This window comes from Scyliorhinus torazame, chromosome X (assembly GCF_047496885.1).
Source record: "Scyliorhinus torazame isolate Kashiwa2021f chromosome X, sScyTor2.1, whole genome shotgun sequence".
Lineage (NCBI taxonomy): Eukaryota > Metazoa > Chordata > Chondrichthyes > Carcharhiniformes > Scyliorhinidae > Scyliorhinus > Scyliorhinus torazame.
In genome coordinates, this window is record NC_092738.1 from 33,191,593 (window position 1) to 33,212,159 (window position 20,567).

The 20,567-nt window shown below is 53.7% G+C and overlaps 1 protein-coding gene across 1 annotated transcript in view; it reads right to left on the bottom strand.

Annotated features, from left to right (window-relative positions):
* Positions 1-11,664, bottom strand: part of LOC140405506 (zinc finger protein GLI1-like) — a 59,033-nt gene extending 47,369 nt beyond the window's left edge. The window contains exon 1 of the mRNA XM_072494028.1: positions 11,175-11,664. The gene's annotated coding sequence lies outside the window, so the exon portion shown is untranslated. The remainder of the gene's footprint in view (positions 1-11,174) is intronic.
* Between the last annotated feature and the right edge of the window lie 8,903 nt (positions 11,665-20,567).

Below are 20,567 nucleotides of genomic sequence, written 5' to 3' on the forward strand. Positions count from 1 at the left end.
AGCACCCAACCCAAGCCCACACCTCCCCCCTATCCCTGTAACCCCACCTAACCTTTTGGACACTAAGGGCAATTTAGCATGGCCAATCCACCTAACCTGCACATCTTTGGCCTGCACACGTCACGCCTGTGAGTGGGAAGATTCAATGAGGGTTGAAGATGCGACATTAATCTCGCTAGATACATGGTAATGATTTCCAATTCATGCAAATCAGGTTTCTTCCTGCCGTGATCCTGATTGCGTCAAAAGGGATGACACGGGGAGAGCGCGAGCGAAAATCTCATTGGCAGGTATACTGTGTTTGGCTAACAGCCATTACGGGAATAGCGCCTATGGCTAATGGACCCATAAAATTGCACTCCATGTCCGCTTTACAGGCGCAAAACAGGCAACTAAGGACAATAGAAAGTGTGTGCGTACCTCGAGACTCAACAACAGGCAGCTAGGAACAGACTATCGCAAAAATGTCATTCCTGCCATCCCGGGAATTAGTCTGGTGAACCTTCGCTGGACACCCTTGATGCGCAATCAATTACTCTCAAGACAAAGATTCATAACTGAAGGTTTTAATCTGCTAGAACTCTTCCCCAGCAGCTTCGATACAGAAAGTGAAGGCTGCTGGGACGGCACCGGTTCTTATACTCCGCCTCTCAGGGCGGAGCTATGTACATCAGCCAATGGTAGACTCCTGGGTCTAACCAATGGTCATCCACCTCTCAGGTACCGCAATACCTGGTACTACCACATTCACCCCCTGTTAAAAAAGAGCCCGGCGGGGGGATGGCCAGCGTTAATAGTCGCCTTTCGCATGGTATGACCAGGTATGGAGGTACCGTGATGCCGAGGGTAATAACAAAGTGTTCATAGTGCAGCAATCAGTCGATCGGGTGGCCTGGTCGTCCTTCTGGAGCGTCTAGGCTTTGGCGGTGATTCTGATGGGAGTCCCGGCGGTTGCGACTCCGGGAGCGTGATGCCGTCCTCCCAGGCAGCTTCGTCACCCCTAGGCGGCGCTGTTGGGGCAAAAGTTGGACAGGGGGGAAGGCGCCTGTAGGGGACGTCGGTGTGTGTCCGGGCCTAAGCAGGAGCGGCGGGAGTACTGACCCTCCAGTTAGGTGCTGTGGGGAGGGTGGGGGTGGGGGCAATGTTGCGGGTGCGCGTGGGGTTCCGGCGGGCGCCAGATCCCGAAGGCAGACTGTGTCTTGGCGGCCGTCAGGGAACGCTATGTAGGCGTACTGGGTGTTGGCATGCAGCAGGTGGACCCTCTCGACCAACGGGTCCGACTTGTGCGCCCTCACATGTTTCCGAAGTAGGATGGGTCCGCGTGTCGCTCGCCAGGTCCCGGAGGAGGACTTCCTGGGGAAAACAAGGAGACGTTCGTGAGATGTCTGATTCGTGCTTGTACAGAGCAGTGACCGGATGGAGTGGAGGGCCACCGGGAGGACTTCCTGCCAGCGGGAGACTGGGAGATTCCTGGACCGTTGGGCCAGCAGGACGGTCTTCCAGACCGTTCCGTTCTCCCTCTCTACCTGCCCGTTTCCCCGGGGGTTGTAACTGGTCGTCCTGCTCGAGGCGATGCCCTTGCTGAGCAGGAATTGACGCAGTTCGTCGCTCATAAAGGAGGACCCCCTATCACTGTGAATGTACGCGGGGAACCCAAACAGTGCAAAGATGCTATGGAGTGCCTTGATGACGGTGGTTGTGGTCATGTCGGGGCAGGGGATGGCGAATGGGAACCGGGAGTACTCGTCAATCACGTTCAGGAAGTACGTGTTGCGGTCGGTGGAGGCCTTTGAAGTCCATGCTGAGGCGTTCAAAGGGACGGGAAGCCTTTATCAGGTGCGCCGTCTCTGGCCGGTAGAAGTGCGGTTTGCACTCCGCGCAGATTTGGCAGTCCCTGGTGGCTGTCCTGACCTCCTCGATGGAGTAGGGCAGATTGCGGGTCTTCATAAAATGAAGAAAACGAGTGACCCCCGGGTGGCAGAGGTCCTCGTGGAGGGCTTGGAGGCAGTCCACTTGTGCGGTGGCACATGTGCCGCGGGACAGGGCATCAGGAGGCTCGTTCAGCTTCCCCGGACGGTACAAGATGTCGTAATTGTAGGTGGAGAGTTCAATCCTCCACCGCAAGATCTTGTCGTTTTTAATCTTGCCCCGCTGTGCATTATCGAACATGAAGGCCACCGACCGTTGGTCCGCGAGGAGAGTGAATCTCCTGCCGGCCAGGTAATGCCTCCAACGTTGCACAGCTTCTACTATGGCCTGGGCCTCCTTTTCGACCGAGGAGTGGCGGATTTCGGAAGCGTGGAGAGTACGAGAGAAGAAGGCCACAGGTCTGTCCGCTTGGTTGAGGGTGGCCGCCAGAGCTACGTCGGACGCATCGCTCTCGACCTGGAAGGGGAGGGACTCGTCGATGGCGCACAAAGGGTCAGGGTGAACAAAGCTTTCCGTGCTCCCAGAGTCAATCAGGCACGACGTCTCGTGGCCGTTGATGGAGACAGTCGTTGTGACTTTCACAAGCATCCGGGGCCATCTCTGGTCCAGAGTCACCGAGGCCAGCTGAAGTAATGGAGAGTTCTGGTCGGGCAGCTTGTAGTCAGCTGTGATGGGGGCCTGGGGCCCCATCCAAGATGGCGTCACCCATGGTGGCCGGGGATGAAGAAGATGGCGGCGGCGAGGGACAAAATGGCGGCGCCCACCCGTCCAGCGTGGTGGCCGGGGGGCAAAATGGCCGCGCCCGCGGGTCGCACGTGGCCTTAGGATAGGGGGGTGGCAGTGAGCGTTGGGCGGTCGGGGCCTGAAAGGGGGGTTGCCGATAGTCGGAGACCGCGGCCATGGCGCGGGCCTGGCAGACCCCCACATAGTGGCCTTTCTTGCCGCAACCTCTGCAGGTGGCGGTGCGGCCGAGCAGCGCGGGTGGGGATGATTCGCCTGCCCGCAGAAGAAACAGCGGTGTCCGGCGGCGTTAGCGGGCCATCTCGCCGCGCAGGCTTGCGGGGTCAGGGGGAAGATCTGAGGGGCTGCCGCTATGGGGTGCCACGCAGCCCAGGGGGGCGCCGCGTGATCGGGAGCAAAGGACAGCGTGTTTTTAGAGGCAACGTCCATGGACCCTGCCAGGGCCCGTGTCTCTGCAAGTCACAGAGTGTCCATTTCTAGGAGCCTTCGCGGATATCGGGGGGAGGTCATACCTGCCACGAAAGCAGCCCTGATCAAAAGTTCCGTGTACTCGTTCCCCGAAACTGGCGGGCAGCCACAGTTTCGGCCCAGCACCAGCAGCGCCCGGTAGAAGTCTTCCAACGTTTCCTCGGGGCTTTGCCTCCTAGTCGCCAGCAGGTGACGAGCGTAGACCTGGTTCACAGGGCGGATATAATGTCCTTCTAGCAGCTCGATCGCGGCAGCATAATTCGCCGCCTCCTCGATCAGAGGCTAGATCCCAGGGCTGACCCGTGAGCGTAGGAGATGCATCTTTTGTCTTTCCGTGGGGGTGTCGGCGGCCGTGTCGAGGTAGCCCTTAAAGCACGCCAGCCAATGTTTGAAAATAGCAGCAGAATTGTCCGCGTGGGGGCTGAGCTGGAGGCACTCCAGTTTGATACAGAGATCCATCCTTTCAACTGAAGTTGTAGCAGATTAAAAAGATGCGCAATCAATTACTCTCAAGACAAAGATTCATAACTGAAGGCTTTAATCTGCTAGAACTCTTCTCCAGCAGCTTCGATACAGAAAGTAAAAGCTGCTGGGACGGCACCGGTTCTTATACTCCGCCTCTCAGGGCGGAGCTATGTACATCAGCCAATAGTAGACTCGTAGGTCTAACCAATGGTCATCCACCTCTCAGGTACCGCAATACCTGGTACTACCACAACCCTCAATAGCAAGAATGTCCCTCCTCAAACTAGGAGACCAGAACTGCGCACAATACTGACCCTCTGACAGTGCGGCACTCCCTCAGTACTGACCCTCGAACAGTGCAGCACTCCCTCAGTACTGACCCTCTGACAGTGCGGCACTCCCTCAGTACTGACCCTCGAACAGTGCAGCACTCCCTCAGTACTGACCCTCGAACAGTGCAGCACTCCCTCAGTACTGACCCTCTGACAGTGCGGCACTCCCTCAGTACTGACCCTCGAACAGTGCAGCACTCCCTCAGTACTGACCCTCTGACAGTGCGGCACTCCCTCAGTACTGACCATCTGACAGTGCAGCACTCCCTCAGTACTGACCCTCGAACAGTGCAGCACTCCCTCAGTACTGACCCTCTGACAGTGCGGCACTCCCTCACTACTGACCTTCTGACAGTGCAGAACTCCCTCAGTACTGACTCTCTGACAGTGCGGCACTCCCTCAGTACTGACCCTCTGACAGTGCTGCACTCCCTCAGTACTGACTCTCTGACAGTGCAGCGCTCCCTCAGTACTGACCCTCTGACAGTGCAGCACTCCCTCAGTACTGACCCTCTGACAGTGCGGCACTCCCTCAGTACTGACCCTCTGACAGTGCAGCACTCCCTCAGTACTGACCCTCTGACAGTGCGGCACACCCTCAGTACTGACCCTCTGACAGTGCGGCACTCCCTCAGTACTGACCCTCTGACAGTGTGGCACTCCCTCAGTACTGACCCTCTGACAGTGCAGCACTCCCTCAGGGGAGAGTCTGGGGGAGAGTGTGGGGGTGACAGGGGAGAACGTGGGGGGAGACAGGGGAGAGCGGGGGAGACAGGGGGAGTGTGGGGGAGACAGGGGAGAGTGTGGGGAGAGAGAGGGGAGAGCGTGGGGAAGACAGGGGAGAACATGGGGGAGATGGGGGGATTGTGGGGGAGTATGGGGGAGACAGGGGGAGTATGGGGGAGACAGGGGGTGTATGGGGGAGACAGGGGGAGTATGGGGGAGACAGGGGGAGTATGGGGGAGACAGGGGGAGTATGGGGGAGACAGGGGGAGTATGGGGGAGACAGGGGGAGTGTGAGGGAAACGGGGGAGAGTGTGGGGGAGACAGGAAGAGTGTGGGGGAGACAGGAAGAATGTGGGGGAGTGTGGGGGAGAAAGGGAGAGTGTGGGGGAGACAGGGGAGAACATGGGGGGAGACAGGGAGAGCGTGGGGGGAGACAGGGAGAACATGGGGGAGACAGGGAGTGCGTGGGGGGACAGGGGAGAGTGAGGGGGAGACGGGGGGAGTGTGGGGGAGACGGGGGGAGTGTGGGGGAGACAGGGGGAGTGTGGGGGAGACAGGGGAAGTGTGGGGGAGACAGGGGGAGTGTGGGGGAGACAGGGGAAGTGTGGGGGAGACAGGGGGAGTGTGGGGGAGACAGGGGGAGACAGGGGGAGTTTGGGGAAAACGGGGTGTATTGGGGAGACAGGGGAGAGTGTGGATGGGGACAGGGGAGAGTGTGGATGGGGACAGGGGAGAGTGTTGGGGAGACAGGGGGTGTGTGGGGGAGACAGGGGGAGTGTGGGGGATACAGGGGGAGTGTGGGGGAGACAGGGGAGAGTGTGGGGGAGACAGGGGAGAGTGTGGGGGGCGACAGGGGAGAGTGTGGGGGGAGACAGGGGAAGAGTGTGGGGGGAGACAGGGGAAGAGTGTGGGGGGAGACAGGGGAGAGTGTGGGGGGAGACAGGGGAGAGTGTGGGGGGAAACAGGGGAGAGTGTGAGGGGAGACAGGGGAGAATGTGGGGGGAAACAGGGGAGAGTGTGAAGGGAGACAGGGGAGAGTGTGGAGGGAGACAGGGGAGAGTGTGGATGGGGACAGGGGAGAGTGTGGATGGGGACAGGGGAGAGTGTGGGTGGGGACAGGGGAGAGTGTGGATGGGGACAGGGGAGAGTGTGGATGGGGACAGGGGAGAGTGTGGGGGAGACAGGGGAGTGTGTGGGGGAGACAGGAGGGGGTGTGGGGGAGACAGGAGGGGGTGTGGATGGGGACAGGGGAGAGTGTGAGGGGAGACAGGGTGGAGTGTGGGGGAGACAGGGGAGAGTGTGGGGGGAGACAGGGGGGAGTGTGAGGGGAGACGGGGGGAGTGTGGGGGAGACAGGGGGGAGTGTGAGGGGAGATGGGGGGAGTGGAGGGGAGATGGGGGGAGTGTGGGGGAGACGGGGAGTTTGTGGGGGAGACGGGGGGGAGTGTGGAGGGAGACAGGGGAGAGTGTGGAGGGAGACAGGGGAGAGTGTGAGGGGAGACAGGGGGGAGTGTGGGGGAGACAGGGGGGAGTTTGTGGGGGAGACAGGGGGGAGTGTGTGGGGGAGACAGAGGGTGTGTGGGGGAGACAGGGGAGAGTGTGGATGGGGACAGGGGAGAGTGTGGGGGAGACAGGGGAGTGTGTGGGGGAGACAGAGGGGGTGTGGGGGAGACAGGGGAGAGTGTGGATGGGGACAGGGGAGAGTGTGAGGGGAGACAGGGGGGAGTGTGGGGGAGACAGGGGAGAGTGTGGGGGGAGACAGGGGAGAGTGTGGGGGGAGACAGGGGGGAGTGTGAGGGGAGACGGGGTAGTGTGGGGGAGACGGGGGGAGTGTGGGGGAGACGGGGGGAGTGTGGGGGAGACGGGGGGAGTGTGGGGGAGACGGGGGGAGTGTGGGGGAGACGGGGGGAGTGTGGGGGAGACGGGGGGAGTGTGGGGGAGACGGGGGGAGTGTGGGGGAGACGGGGGGAGTGTGGGGGAGACGGGGGGAGTGTGGGGGAGACGGGGGGAGTGTGGGGGAGACGGGGGGAGTGTGGGGGAGACAGGGGAGAGTGTGGGGAGAGAGAGGGGAGAGCGTGGGGAAGACAGGGGAGAACATGGGGGAGATGGGGGGATTGTGGGGGAGACGGGGGGAGTGTGGGGGAGACAGGGGAGAGTGTGGGGAGAGAGAGGGGAGAGCGTGGGGAAGACAGGGGAGAACATGGGGGAGATGGGGGGATTGTGGGGGAGACAGGGGGAGTATGGGGGAGACAGGGGCAGTATGGGGGAGACAGGGGGCGTATGGGGGAGACAGGGGGAGTATGGGGGAGACAGGGGGAGTGTGAGGGAAACGGGGGAGAGTGTGGGGGAGACAGGAAGAGTGTGGGGGAGACAGGAAGAATGTGGGGGAGTGTGGGGGAGAAAGGGAGAGTGTGGGGGAGACAGGGGAGAACATGGGGGGAGACAGGGAGAGCGTGGGGGGAGACAGGGAGAACATGGGGGAGACAGGGAGAGCGTGGGGGGACAGGGGAGAGTGAGGGGGAGACGGGGGGAGTGTGGGGGAGACGGGGGGAGTGTGGGGGAGACAGGGGGAGTGTGGGGGAGACAGGGGAAGTGTGGGGGAGACAGGGGGAGTGTGGGGGAGACAGGGGGAGACAGGGGGAGTTTGGGGAAAACGGGGTGTGTTGGGGAGACAGGGGAGAGTGTGGATGGGGACAGGGGAGAGTGTGGATGGGGACAGGGGAGAGTGTTGGGGAGACAGGGGGTGTGTGGGGGAGACAGGGGGAGTGTGGGGGATACAGGGGGAGTGTGGGGGAGACAGGGGAGAGTGTGGGGGAGACAGGGGAGAGTGTGGGGGGCGACAGGGGAGAGTGTGGGGGGAGACAGGGGAAGAGTGTGGGGGGAGACAGGGGAAGAGTGTGGGGGGAGACAGGGGAAGAGTGTGGGGGGAGACAGGGGAGAGTGTGGGGGGAGACAGGGGAGAGTGTGGGGGGAAACGGGGAGAGTGTGAGGGGAGACAGGGGAGAGTGTGGGGGGAAACAGGGGAGAGTGTGAAGGGAGACAGGGGAGAGTGTGGAGGGAGACAGGGGAGAGTGTGGATGGGGACAGGGGAGAGTGTGGATGGGGACAGGGGAGAGTGTGGGTGGGGACAGGGGAGAGTGTGGATGGGGACAGGGGAGAGTGTGGATGGGGACAGGGGAGAGTGTGGGGGAGACAGGGGAGTGTGTGGGGGAGACAGGAGGGGGTGTGGGGGAGACAGGAGGGGGTGTGGATGGGGACAGGGGAGAGTGTGAGGGGAGACAGGGTGGAGTGTGGGGGAGACAGGGGAGAGTGTGGGGGGAGACAGGGGGGAGTGTGAGGGGAGACGGGGGGAGTGTGGGGGAGACAGGGGGGAGTGTGAGGGGAGATGGGGGGAGTGGAGGGGAGATGGGGGGAGTGTGGGGGAGACGGGGAGTTTGTGGGGGAGACGGGGGGGAGTGTGGAGGGAGACAGGGGAGAGTGTGGATGGGGACAGGGGAGAGTGTGGATGGGGACAGGGGAGAGTGTGGGGGAGACAGGGGAGTGTGTGGGGGAGACAGGAGGGGGTGTGGGGGAGACAGGAGGGGGTGTGGATGGGGACAGGGGAGAGTGTGAGGGGAGACAGGGTGGAGTGTGGGGGAGACAGGGGAGAGTGTGGGGGGAGACAGGGGGGAGTGTGAGGGGAGACCGGGGGAGTGTGGGGGAGACAGGGGGGAGTGTGAGGGGAGATGGGGGGAGTGGAGGGGAGATGGGGGGAGTGTGGGGGAGACGGGGAGTTTGTGGGGGAGACGGGGGGGAGTGTGGAGGGAGACAGGGGAGAGTGTGGAGGGAGACAGGGGAGAGTGTGAGGGGAGACAGGGGGGAGTGTGGGGGAGACAGGGGGGAGTTTGTGGGGGAGACAGGGGGGAGTGTGTGGGGGAGACAGAGGGTGTGTGGGGGAGACAGGGGAGAGTGTGGATGGGGACAGGGGAGAGTGTGGGGGAGACAGGGGAGTGTGTGGGGGAGACAGAGGGGGTGTGGGGGAGACAGGGGAGAGTGTGGATGGGGACAGGGGAGAGTGTGAGGGGAGACAGGGGGGAGTGTGGGGGAGACAGGGGAGAGTGTGGGGGGAGACAGGGGAGAGTGTGGGGGAGACAGGGGGGAGTGTGAGGGGAGACGGGGTAGTGTGGGGGAGACGGGGGGAGTGTGGGGGAGACGGGGGGAGTGTGGGGGAGACGGGGGGAGTGTGGAGGAGACGGGGGGAGTGTGGGGGAGACGGGGAGAGTGTGGGGGAGACGGGGAGAGTGTGGGGGAGACAGGGGGAGTGTGGGGGAGACAGGGGAAGTGTGGGGGAGACAGGGGGAGTGTGGGGGAGACAGGGGGAGACAGGGGGAGTTTGGGGAAAACGGGGTGTGTTGGGGAGACAGGGGAGAGTGTGGATGGGGACAGGGGAGAGTGTGGATGGGGACAGGGGAGAGTGTTGGGGAGACAGGGGGTGTGTGGGGGAGACAGGGGGAGTGTGGGGGATACAGGGGGAGTGTGGGGGAGACAGGGGAGAGTGTGGGGGAGACAGGGGAGAGTGTGGGGGGCGACAGGGGAGAGTGTGGGGGGAGACAGGGGAAGAGTGTGGGGGGAGACAGGTGAAGAGTGTGGGGGGAGACAGGGGAGAGTGTGGGGGGAGACAGGGGAGAGTGTGGGGGGAAACAGGGGAGAGTGTGAGGGGAGACAGGGGAGAGTGTGGGGGGAAACAGGGGAGAGTGTGAAGGGAGACAGGGGAGAGTGTGGAGGGAGACAGGGGAGAGTGTGGATGGGGACAGGGGAGAGTGTGGATGGGGACAGGGGAGAGTGTGGGTGGGGACAGGGGAGAGTGTGGATGGGGACATGGGAGAGTGTGGATGGGGACAGGGGAGAGTGTGGGGGAGACAGGGGAGTGTGTGGGGGAGACAGGAGGGGGTTGGGGGAGACAGGAGGGGGTGTGGATGGGGACAGGGGAGAGTGTGGGGGGAGACAGGGGGGAGTGTGAGGGGAGACGGGGGGAGTGTGGGGGAGACAGGGGGGAGTGTGAGGGGAGATGGGGGGAGTGGAGGGGAGATGGGGGGAGTGTGGGGGAGACGGGGAGTTTGTGGGGGAGACGGGGGGGGAGTGTGGAGGGAGACAGGGGAGAGTGTGGAGGGAGACAGGGGAGAGTGTGAGGGGAGACAGGGGGGAGTGTGGGGGAGACAGGGGGGAGTTTGTGGGGGAGACAGGGGGGAGTGTGTGGGGGAGACAGAGGGTGTGTGGGGGAGACAGGGGAGAGTGTGGATGGGGACAGGGGAGAGTGTGGGGGAGACAGGGGAGTGTGTGGGGGAGACAGAGGGGGTGTGGGGGAGACAGAGGGGGTGTGGGGGAGACAGGGGAGAGTGTGGATGGGGACAGGGGAGAGTGTGAGGGGAGACAGGGGGGAGTGTGGGGGAGACGGGGGAGAGTGTGGGGGGAGACAGGGGGGAGTGTGAGGGGAGACGGGGTAGTGTGGGGGAGACGGGGGGAGTGTGGGGGAGACGGGGGAGTGTGGGGGAGACGGGGGGAGTGTGGGGGAGACGGGGGGAGTGTGGGGGAGACGGGGGGAGTGTGGGGGAGACGGGGGGAGTGTGGGGGAGACGGGGGGAGTGTGGGGGAGACGGGGGGAGTGTGGGGGAGACGGGGGGAGTTTGTGGTTGAGACGGGGGGGGGGGAGTTTGTGGGGGAGACGGGGGGGGAGTTTGTGGGGGAGACGGGGGGGGAGTGTGGAGGGAGACAGGGGAGAGTGTGAGGGGAGACAGGGGGGAGTGTGGGGGAGACAGGGGGGAGTGTGGGGGAGACAGGGGAGAGTGTGAGGGGAGACAGGGGGGAGTGTGGGGGAGACAGGGGGGAGTGTGTGGGGGAGACAGAGGGGGTGTGGGGGAGACAGGGGGGAGTGTGAAGATATAGGAGGTACACATATCTGGACACACACATTCGAATGCGGATTAATAACAGATATTTGATGAACCCACCCACTCCCTGCCTCGCTGCTTTCTGAATATAAACCCCGAGCACATCAGTCTGGGTGGCATTGGGTTTAAACAGTTGTTCAGATTTCAAGGTGCAATAGGCCCTGAACAATGCCTCTCCCTCTTTCAATTGATAAACATTAAATTCATGTCCTTTCCAATTCCCTGCAAAGCTTTGACATCCCAATCTTACTGCATTTCCCTTACCCGCTCAGTGACTTTCAACTCTGAAGCGATTGGCCTCAACTTTGCTGTGGGGGGGGATTAAAATGACAACTTTATCAACAGCAGTCAAAAATAATCAGCCTGTTATTTTTTTTTAGAGAAAAAAACAATCCTGAATTGGGTGACTTCATAAAGACAACCAGAAAGGACCTTTGCAGAAATGAAAAACGAAAATCTGTTGCACAATTCTGCAGGAGCTTCCAGGAAAAAAGTTAAGGAATTTCCCTAAAAATAATAAATAAAATGTTCTGCGTTCCATAACCTCTGCGGTGACGGAATAGAGAGAGAGAAAATCTTTTAAATACCTTGTCCAAGGACTGGAACGATTCAAAAGAGTGGGTACAGTAGAGTCACCTGGTTTGATACACTGAATTCTCTCCCAAATATGTTCCAGAGGGTCGAAACAAGTCAGAACGCAGCCTCAGCAATAAATCCACTCAAAATAATCAGACAATTCTCAATGTAAAGTTGGAACAGATCATTTCAAAATGAAAATCTCTTCTGCCAGAGTGGAGGAATATGAAGTGTTCCAGGCAACTATTAAAGCCTGCTGTTATACATATTCATTCTCCGTCTGCTCTTGGACCACCCTGGTGTCGGAAGTTAAGAGCTTGATTATCTTAATAATCCCTTCAGTTTTCTTCCTTTTTCGAAAATCACTCAGTCTCTTCCCTCTTCCCCCCAAAAAACTCAACAGAGACATCTAAACTTTTCTTTGTGGAAGAAAAAGCAAGCATCAGAAAGTTTTGCAACTTTTGTAAAAGTAATTTGCCTCTTTTGAAGTCGAAACTACATCTGTGCTCTCATCCCCATGGCTGTGATACAAGAGCCCTCAGAGAGTCTCTGCTCTCCAGTTTTTCCCAGGAGCACTACCAAAATCTGGACTGGAATCTGACAGAATCCTCGCCAAACACACAACAGCCTCCGCAGCACAGGTTCTGACAGTCGAAGGAAAAGCTCACGGAACACTGGGAAGCTGTGTGAGGTATACCTGCGACATGTCTGAAATAATCATGAATATGTCGGCAATAATTCACTCCTTAAGCCTCACAGGGTGAAAGGTTGCCTTTTCCAGCTGTTTTCATGACACTACACAGAGTCTTACTGTGCTCACACCAGTCCAACGCCGGCATCTCCACATCATATACACATCATGTTTGGGAACTTTCCTTGCTCACCTTAAATGAGCTTTCAAAGATCTCAGCACATTACAGTCCAATCCCAACAGTGGAATAATATAATGGCCATTCACTGACATGTTCCTGTCACACACACACACAGGACCAACAATAATATAACGGCCATTCACTGACATGTTCCTGTCACACACACACTGGACCAACAATAATATAATGGCCATTCACTGACATGTTCCTGTCACACACACACACACACGGGACCAACAATAATATAATGGCCATTCACTGACACGTCCCTGTCACACACACACTGGACCAACAATAATATAATGGCCATTCACTGACATGTTCCTGTCACACCCACACTGGACCAACAATAATATAATGGCCATTCACTGACATGTTCCTGTCACACACACACACAGGACCAACAATAATATAATGGCCATTCACTGACATGTTCCTGTCACACCCACACTGGACCAACAATAATATAATGGCCATTCACTGACATGTTCCTGTCACACACACACACTGGACCAACAATAATATAATGGCCATTCACTGACATGTTCCTGTCACACACACACAGGACCAACAATAATATAATGGCCATTCACTGACATGTTCCTGTCACACACACACTGGACCGACAATAATATAATGGCCATTTACTGACATGTTCCTGTCACACACACACACTGGACCAACAATAATATAATGGCCATTCACTGACATGTTCCTGTCACACACACACACTGGACCAACAATAATATAATGGCCATTCACTGACATGTTCCTGTCACACACACACTGGACCAACAATAATATAATGGCCATTCACTGACATGTTCCTGTCACACACACACAGGACCAACAATAATATAATGGCCATTCACTGACATGTTCCTGTCACACACACACAGGACCAACAATAATATAATGGCCATTCACTGACATGTTCCTGTCACACCCACACTGGACCAACAATAATATAATGGCCATTCACTGACATGTTCCTGTCACACACACACACTGGACCAACAATAATATAATGGCCATTCACTGACATGTTCCTGTCACACACACACAGGACCAACAATAATATAATGGCCATTCACTGACATGTTCCTGTCACACCCACACTGGACCAACAATAATATAATGGCCATTCACTGACATGTTCCTGTCATACACACACAAACACAGGACCAACAATAATATAATGGCCATTCACTGACATGTTCCTGTCACACCCACACTGGACCAACAATAATATAATGGCCATTCACTGACATGTTCCTGTCACACACACACACAGGACCAACAATAATATAATGGCCATTCACTGACATGTTCCTGTCACACACACACTGGACCAACAATAATATAATGGCCATTCACTGACATGTTCCTGTCACACACACACTGGACCAACAATAATATAATGGCCATTCACTGACATGTTCCTGTCACACACACACACTGGACCAACAATAATATAATGGCCATTCACTGACATGTTCCTGTCACACACACACACAGGACCAACAATAATATAATGGCCATTCACTGACATGTTCCTGTCACACACACACTGGACCAACAATAATATAATGGCCATTCACTGACATGTTCCTGTCACACACACACTGGACCAACAATAATATAATGGCCATTCACTGACATGTTCCTGTCACACACACACACACAGGACCAACAATAATATAATGGCCATTCACTGACATGTTCCTGTCACACACACACACTGGACCAACAATAATATAATGGCCATTCACTGACATGTTCCTGTCACACCCACACTGGACCAACAATAATATAATGGCCATTCACTGACATGTTCCTGTCACACCCACACTGGACCAACAATAATATAATGGCCATTCACTGACATGTTCCTGTCACAGCCACACTGGACCAACAATAATATAATGGCCATTCACTGACATGTTCCTGTCACACCCACACTGGACCAACAATAATATAATGGCCATTCACTGACATGTTCCTGTCACACACACACTGGACCGACAATAATATAATGACCATTCACTGACAAGTTCCTGTCACACACACACTGGACCAACAATAATATAATGGCCATTCACTGACATGTTCCTGTCACACACACACAGGACCAACAATAATATAATGGCCATTCACTGACATGTTCCTGTCACACCCACACTGGACCAACAATAATATAATGGCCATTCACTGACATGTTCCTGTCACACACACACAGGACCAACAATAATATAATGGCCATTCACTGACATGTTCCTGTCACACCCACACTGGACCAACAATAATATAATGGCCATTCACTGACATGTTCCTGTCACACACACACAGGACCAACAATAATATAATGGCCATTCACTGACATGTTCCTGTCACACACACACGGGACCAACGATAATATAATGGCCATTCACTGACATGTTCCTGTCACACCCACACTGGACCAACAATAATATAATGGCCATTCACTGACATGTTCCTGTCACACACACACAGGACCAACAATAATATAATGGCCATTCACTGACATGTTCCTGTCACATACACACACGGGACCAACGATAATATAATGGCCATTCACTGACATAAGAACATAAGAACATAAGAACTAGGGGCAGGAGTAGGCCATCTGGCCCCTCGAGCCTGCTCCACCATTCAATGAGATCATGGCTGATCTTTTGTGGACTCAGCTCCACTTTCCGGCCCGAACACCATAACCCTTAATCCCTTTATTCTTCAAAAAACTATCGATCTTTATCTTAAAAACATTTAATGAAGGAGCCTCAACTGCTTCACTGGGCAAGGAATTCCATAGATTCACAACCCTTTGGTTGAAGAAGTTCCTCCTAAACTCAGTCCTAAATCTACTTCCCCTTATTTTGAGGCTATGCCCCCTAGTTCTGCTTTCACCCGCCAGTGGAAACAACCTGCCCGCATCTATCCTATCTATTCCCTTCATAATCTTATATGTTTCTATAAGATCCCCCCTCATCCTTCTAAATTCCAACGAGTACAGTCCCAGTCTACTCAACCTCTCCTCGTAATCCAACCCCTTCAGCTCTGGGATTAACCTAGTGAATCTCCTCTGCACACCCTCCAGTGCCAGTACGTCCTTTCTCAAGTAAGGAGACCAAAACTGAACACAATACTCCAGGTGTGGCCTCACTAACACCTTATACAATTGCAGCATAACCTCCCTAGTCTTAAACTCCATCCTTCTAGCAATGAAGGACAAAATTCCATTTGCCTTCTTAATCACCTGTTGCACCTGAAAACCAACTTTCTGCGACTCATGCACTAGCACACCCAGGTCTCTCTGCACAGCAGCATGTTTTAATATTTTATCATTTAAATAATAATCCCTTTTGCTGTTATTCCTACCAAAATGGATAACGTCACATTTGTCAACATTGTATTCCATCTGCCAGACCCTAGCCCATTCACTTAGCCGATCCAAATCCCTCTGCAGACTTCCAGTATCCTCTGCACTTTTTGCTTTACCACTTATCTTAGTGTCGTCTGCAAACTTGGACACATTGCCCTTGGTCCCCAACTCCAAATCATCTATGTAAATTGTGAACAGTTGTGGGCCCAACACTGATCCCTGAGGGACACCACTAGCTACTGATTGCCAACCAGAGAAACACCCATTAATCCCCACTCTTTGCTTTCTATTAATTAACCAATCCTCTATCCATGCTACTACTTTCCCCTTAATGCCATGCATCTTTATCTTATGCAACAACCTTTTGTGTGGCACCTTGTCAAAGGCTTTCTGGAAATCCAGATATACCACATCCATTGGCTCCCGGTTATCTACCGCACTGTTAATGTCCTCAAAAAATTCCACTAAATTAGTTAGGCACGACCTGCCCTTTATGAACCCATGCTGCGTCTGTCCAATGGGACAATTTCCATCCAGATGCCTCGCTATTTCTTCCTTGATGATAGATTCCAGCATCTTCCCTACTACCGAAGTTAAGCTCACTGGCCTATAATTACCCACTTTCTGCCTACCCCCTTTTTTAAACAGTGGTGTCACGTTTGCTAATTTCCAATCCGCCGGGACCACCCCAGAGTCTAGTAAATTTTGGTAAATTATCACTAGTGCATTTGCAATTTCCCTAGCCATCTCTTTTAGCATTCTGGGATGCATTCCATCAGGGCCAGGAGACTTGTCTACCTTTAGCCCCATTAGCTTGCCCATCACTACCTCCTTGGTGATATCAATCCTCTCAAGGTCCTCACCTGTCATAGCCTCATTTCCATCAGTCACTGGCATGTTATTTGTGTCTTCCACTGTGAAGACCACCCAAAAAACCTGTGCAGTTCCTCAGCCATTTCCTCATCTCCCATTATTAAATCTCCCTTCTCATCCTCTAAAGGACCAATATTTACCTTAGCAACTCTTTTTTGTTTCATGTATTTGTAGAAACTTTTACTATCTGTTTTTATATTCTGAGCAAGTTTACTCTCATAATCTATCTTACTCTTCTTTATAGCTTTTTTAGTAGCTTTTTGTTGCCCCCTAAAGATTTCCCAGTCCTCTAGTCTCCCACTGATCTTTGCTACTTTGTATGTTTTTTCCTTCAATTTGATACTCTCCCTTATTTCCTTAGATATCCACGGTCGATTTTCCCTCTTTTTACCGTCCTTCCTTTTTGTTGGTATAAACCTTTGCTGGGCACTGTGAAAAATCACTTGGAAGGTTCTCCACTGTTCCGCAACTGTTTCACCATAAAGTCTTTGCTCCCAGTCTACCTTAGCTAGTTCTTCTCTCATCCCATTGTAATCTCCTTTGTTTAAGCACAAAACACTAGTGCTTGATTTTACCTTCTCACCCTCCATCTGTATTTTAAATTCCACCATATTGTGATCGCTCCTTCCGAGAGGATCCCTAACTATGAGATCCTGAATCAATCCTGTCTCATTACACAGGACCAGATCTAGGACCGCTTGTTCCCTCGTAGGTTCCATTACATACTGTTCGAGGAAACTATCGCGGATACATTCTATAAACTCCTCCTCAAGGCTGCCTTGACCGACCTGGTTAAACCAATCAACATGTAGATTAAAATCCCCCATGATAACTGCTGTACCATTTCTACATGCATCTGTTATTTCTTTGTTTATTGCCTGCCCCACCATAATGTTACTATTTGGTGGCCTATAGATTACTCCTATCAGTGACTTTTTCGCCTTACTATTCCTGATTTCCACCCAAATGGATTCAACCTTATCCTCCATAGCACCGATGTCATCCCTTTCTGTTGCCCGGATGTCATCCTTAAATAACAGAGCTACACCACCTCCCTTACCATCCACTCTGTCCTTCCGAAAAGTTTGATACCCTCGGATATTTAACTCCCAGTCGTGACCATCCTTTAACCATGTTTCAGTAATGGCCACTAAATCATAGTCATTCACGATGATTTGCGCCATCAACTCATTTTCCTTATTCCGAATACTACGAGCATTCAGGTAAAGTACACTTATGTTGGCTTTTTTACCTCTGTTCTTAATCTTAACACCTCGATCAGTAACCTCTCCCAAGTTATATTTCCTCTTAACCTTTCTCCTAATTTTCCTTGCCGTCGAACCCATATCTTCCTGTAACAACCTGCCGCGTCGCTTACCATTAATGTTTTCACTTCCCGTTTTATTTCTTTTAGTATTCCTGGTCCTATTCACTGAGCTCCCCTCAGTCACTGTACCTTGTACTGTCGCCCTTTTTGATTTTTGACTATGGCTTCTCTGCCTTACACTTTCCCCCTTACTGCCTTTTATTTCTGTCCCTGTTTTACTACCTTCCAACTTCCTGCATCGGTTCCCATCCCCCTGCCACATTAGTTTAAACTCTCCCCAACAGCTCTAGCAAACACCCCCCCTCGGACATCAGTTCCAGTCCTGCCCAGGTGCAGACCGTCCGGTTTGTACTGGTCCCACCTCCCCCAGAACCGGTTCCAATGTCCCAGGAATTTGAATCCCTCCCTCTTGCATCATCTCTCGAGCCACGTATTCATCCTCTCTATCCTGACATTCCTACTCTGACTAGCTCGTGGCACTGGTAGCAATCCTGAGATTACTACCTTTGAGGTCCTACTTTTTAGTTTAACTCCTAGCTCCCTAAATTCAGCTTGTAGGACCTCGTCCCGTTTTCTACCTATATCGTTGGTGCCTATGTGCACCACGACAGCTGGCTGTTCACCCTCCCCCCCCCAGAATGTCCTGCAGCCGCTCCGAGACATCCTTGACCCTTGCACCAGGGAGGCAACATACCATCCTGGAGTCTCGATTGCGTCTGCAGAACCGCCTGTCTATTCCCCTTACAATTGAGTCCCCTATCACTATAGCCCTGCCATTCTTCTTCCTGCCCAGCTGCGCAGCAGAGCCAGCCACGGTGCCATGAACCTGGCTGCTGCTGCCTTCCCCTGGTGAGCCATCTCCCTCAACAGTATCCAAAGCGGTATATCTGTTTTGCAGGGAGATGACCGCAGAGGACACCTGCACTGCCTTCCTACTCTTGCTCTGTCTTTTGGTCACCCGTTTTCTATCTCCCTCAGTACCTTTCACCTGCGGTGTGACCAACTCGCTAAACGTGCTATCCACGATGTCCTCAGCATCGCGGATGCTCCAAAGTGAGTCCATCCGCAGCTCCAGAGCCGTCAAGCGGTCTAACAGGAGATGCAACTGGACACACTTCATGCACGCGAAGGAGCCAGGGACAGTGGACGTGTCCCTAAGCTCCCACATCGCACACGAGGAGCATGACACGGGCCTGAGATCTCCTGCCATGTCTTAAACCTTTGGTTAACTTCAACAATTTCAATTTCCCCCCCCCAAAATTTAAATAAATAAATAAACAATGAAGAAAAAAATTAATAAACCAACATGTTCCTGTCACACACACACACGGGACCAACAATAATATAATGGCCATTCACTGACATGTCCCTGTCACACACACACAGGACCAACAATAATATAATGGCCATTCACTGACATGTTCCTGTCACACACACACACACTGGACCAACAATAATATAATGGCCATTCACTGACATGTTCCTGTCACACACACACACTGGACCAACAATAATATAATGGCCATTCACTGACATGTTCCTGTCACACACACACACTGGACCAACAATAATATAATGGCCATTCACTGACATGTCCCTGTCACACACACACAGGACCAACAATAATATAATGGCCATTCACTGACATGTTCCTGTCACAGACACACTGGACCAACAATAATATAATGGCCATTCACTGACATGTTCCTGTCACACACACACGGGACCAACAATAATATAATGGCCATTCACTGACATGTTCCTGTCTCACACACACACACGGGACCAACAATAATATAATGGCCATTCACTGACATGTTCCTGTCACACACACACTGGACCGACAATAATATAATGGCCATTCACTGACATGTTCCTGTCACACACACACACTGGACCAACAATAATATAATGGCCATTCACTGACATGTTCCTGTCTCACACACACACAGGACCAACAATAATATAATGGCCATTCACTGACATGTTCCTGTCACATACACACACGGGACCAACAATAATATAATGGCCATTCACTGACATGTTCCTGTCACACACACACACTGGACCAACAATAATATAATGGCCATTCACTGACATGTTCCTGTCTCACACACACACACGGGACCAACAATAATATAATGGCCATTCACTGACATGTTCCTGTCACACACACACTGGACCGACAATAATATAATGGCCATTCACTGACATGTTCCTGTCACACACACACTGGACCAACAATAATATAATGGCCATTCACTGACATGTTCCTGTCACACCCACACTGGACCAACAATAATATAATGGCCATTCACTGACATGTTCCTGTCACACACACACAGGACCAACAATAATATAATGGCCATTCACTGACATGTTCCTGTCACACCCACACTGGACCAACAATAATATAATGACCATTCACTGACATGTTCCTGTCACACACACACTGGACCGACAATAACATACAACAAGACGTCTTCACCTTCGACAACAAGTTCTTCATCCAGACACACGGAACAGTCATGGGGACCAAATTCGCACCCCAATACGCCAACATCTTCATGCACAAGTTTGAACAGGACCTACTCACCGCACAGGACCTTCAACCGACGTTATACACCAGATACATCGATGACATTTTTTTCCTTTGGACCCACGGCATCTTGAAACCCATCGTACAAGGTACGCCCAGCTTCTGTCGCGACACGACGGACTTCCTACAGAAACTCAGCACCCATGGACCAGTTGAACCAGGAACATTCCTCGTCACAATGGACGTCTCGGCACTCTACACCAGCATCCCCCATGACGACGGCATTGCTGCAACAGCCTCAGTACTCAACACCGACAACTGCCAATCTCCAGACGCAATTCTGCAACTCATCCGCTTCATTCTGGATCACAACGTCTTCACCTTCGACAA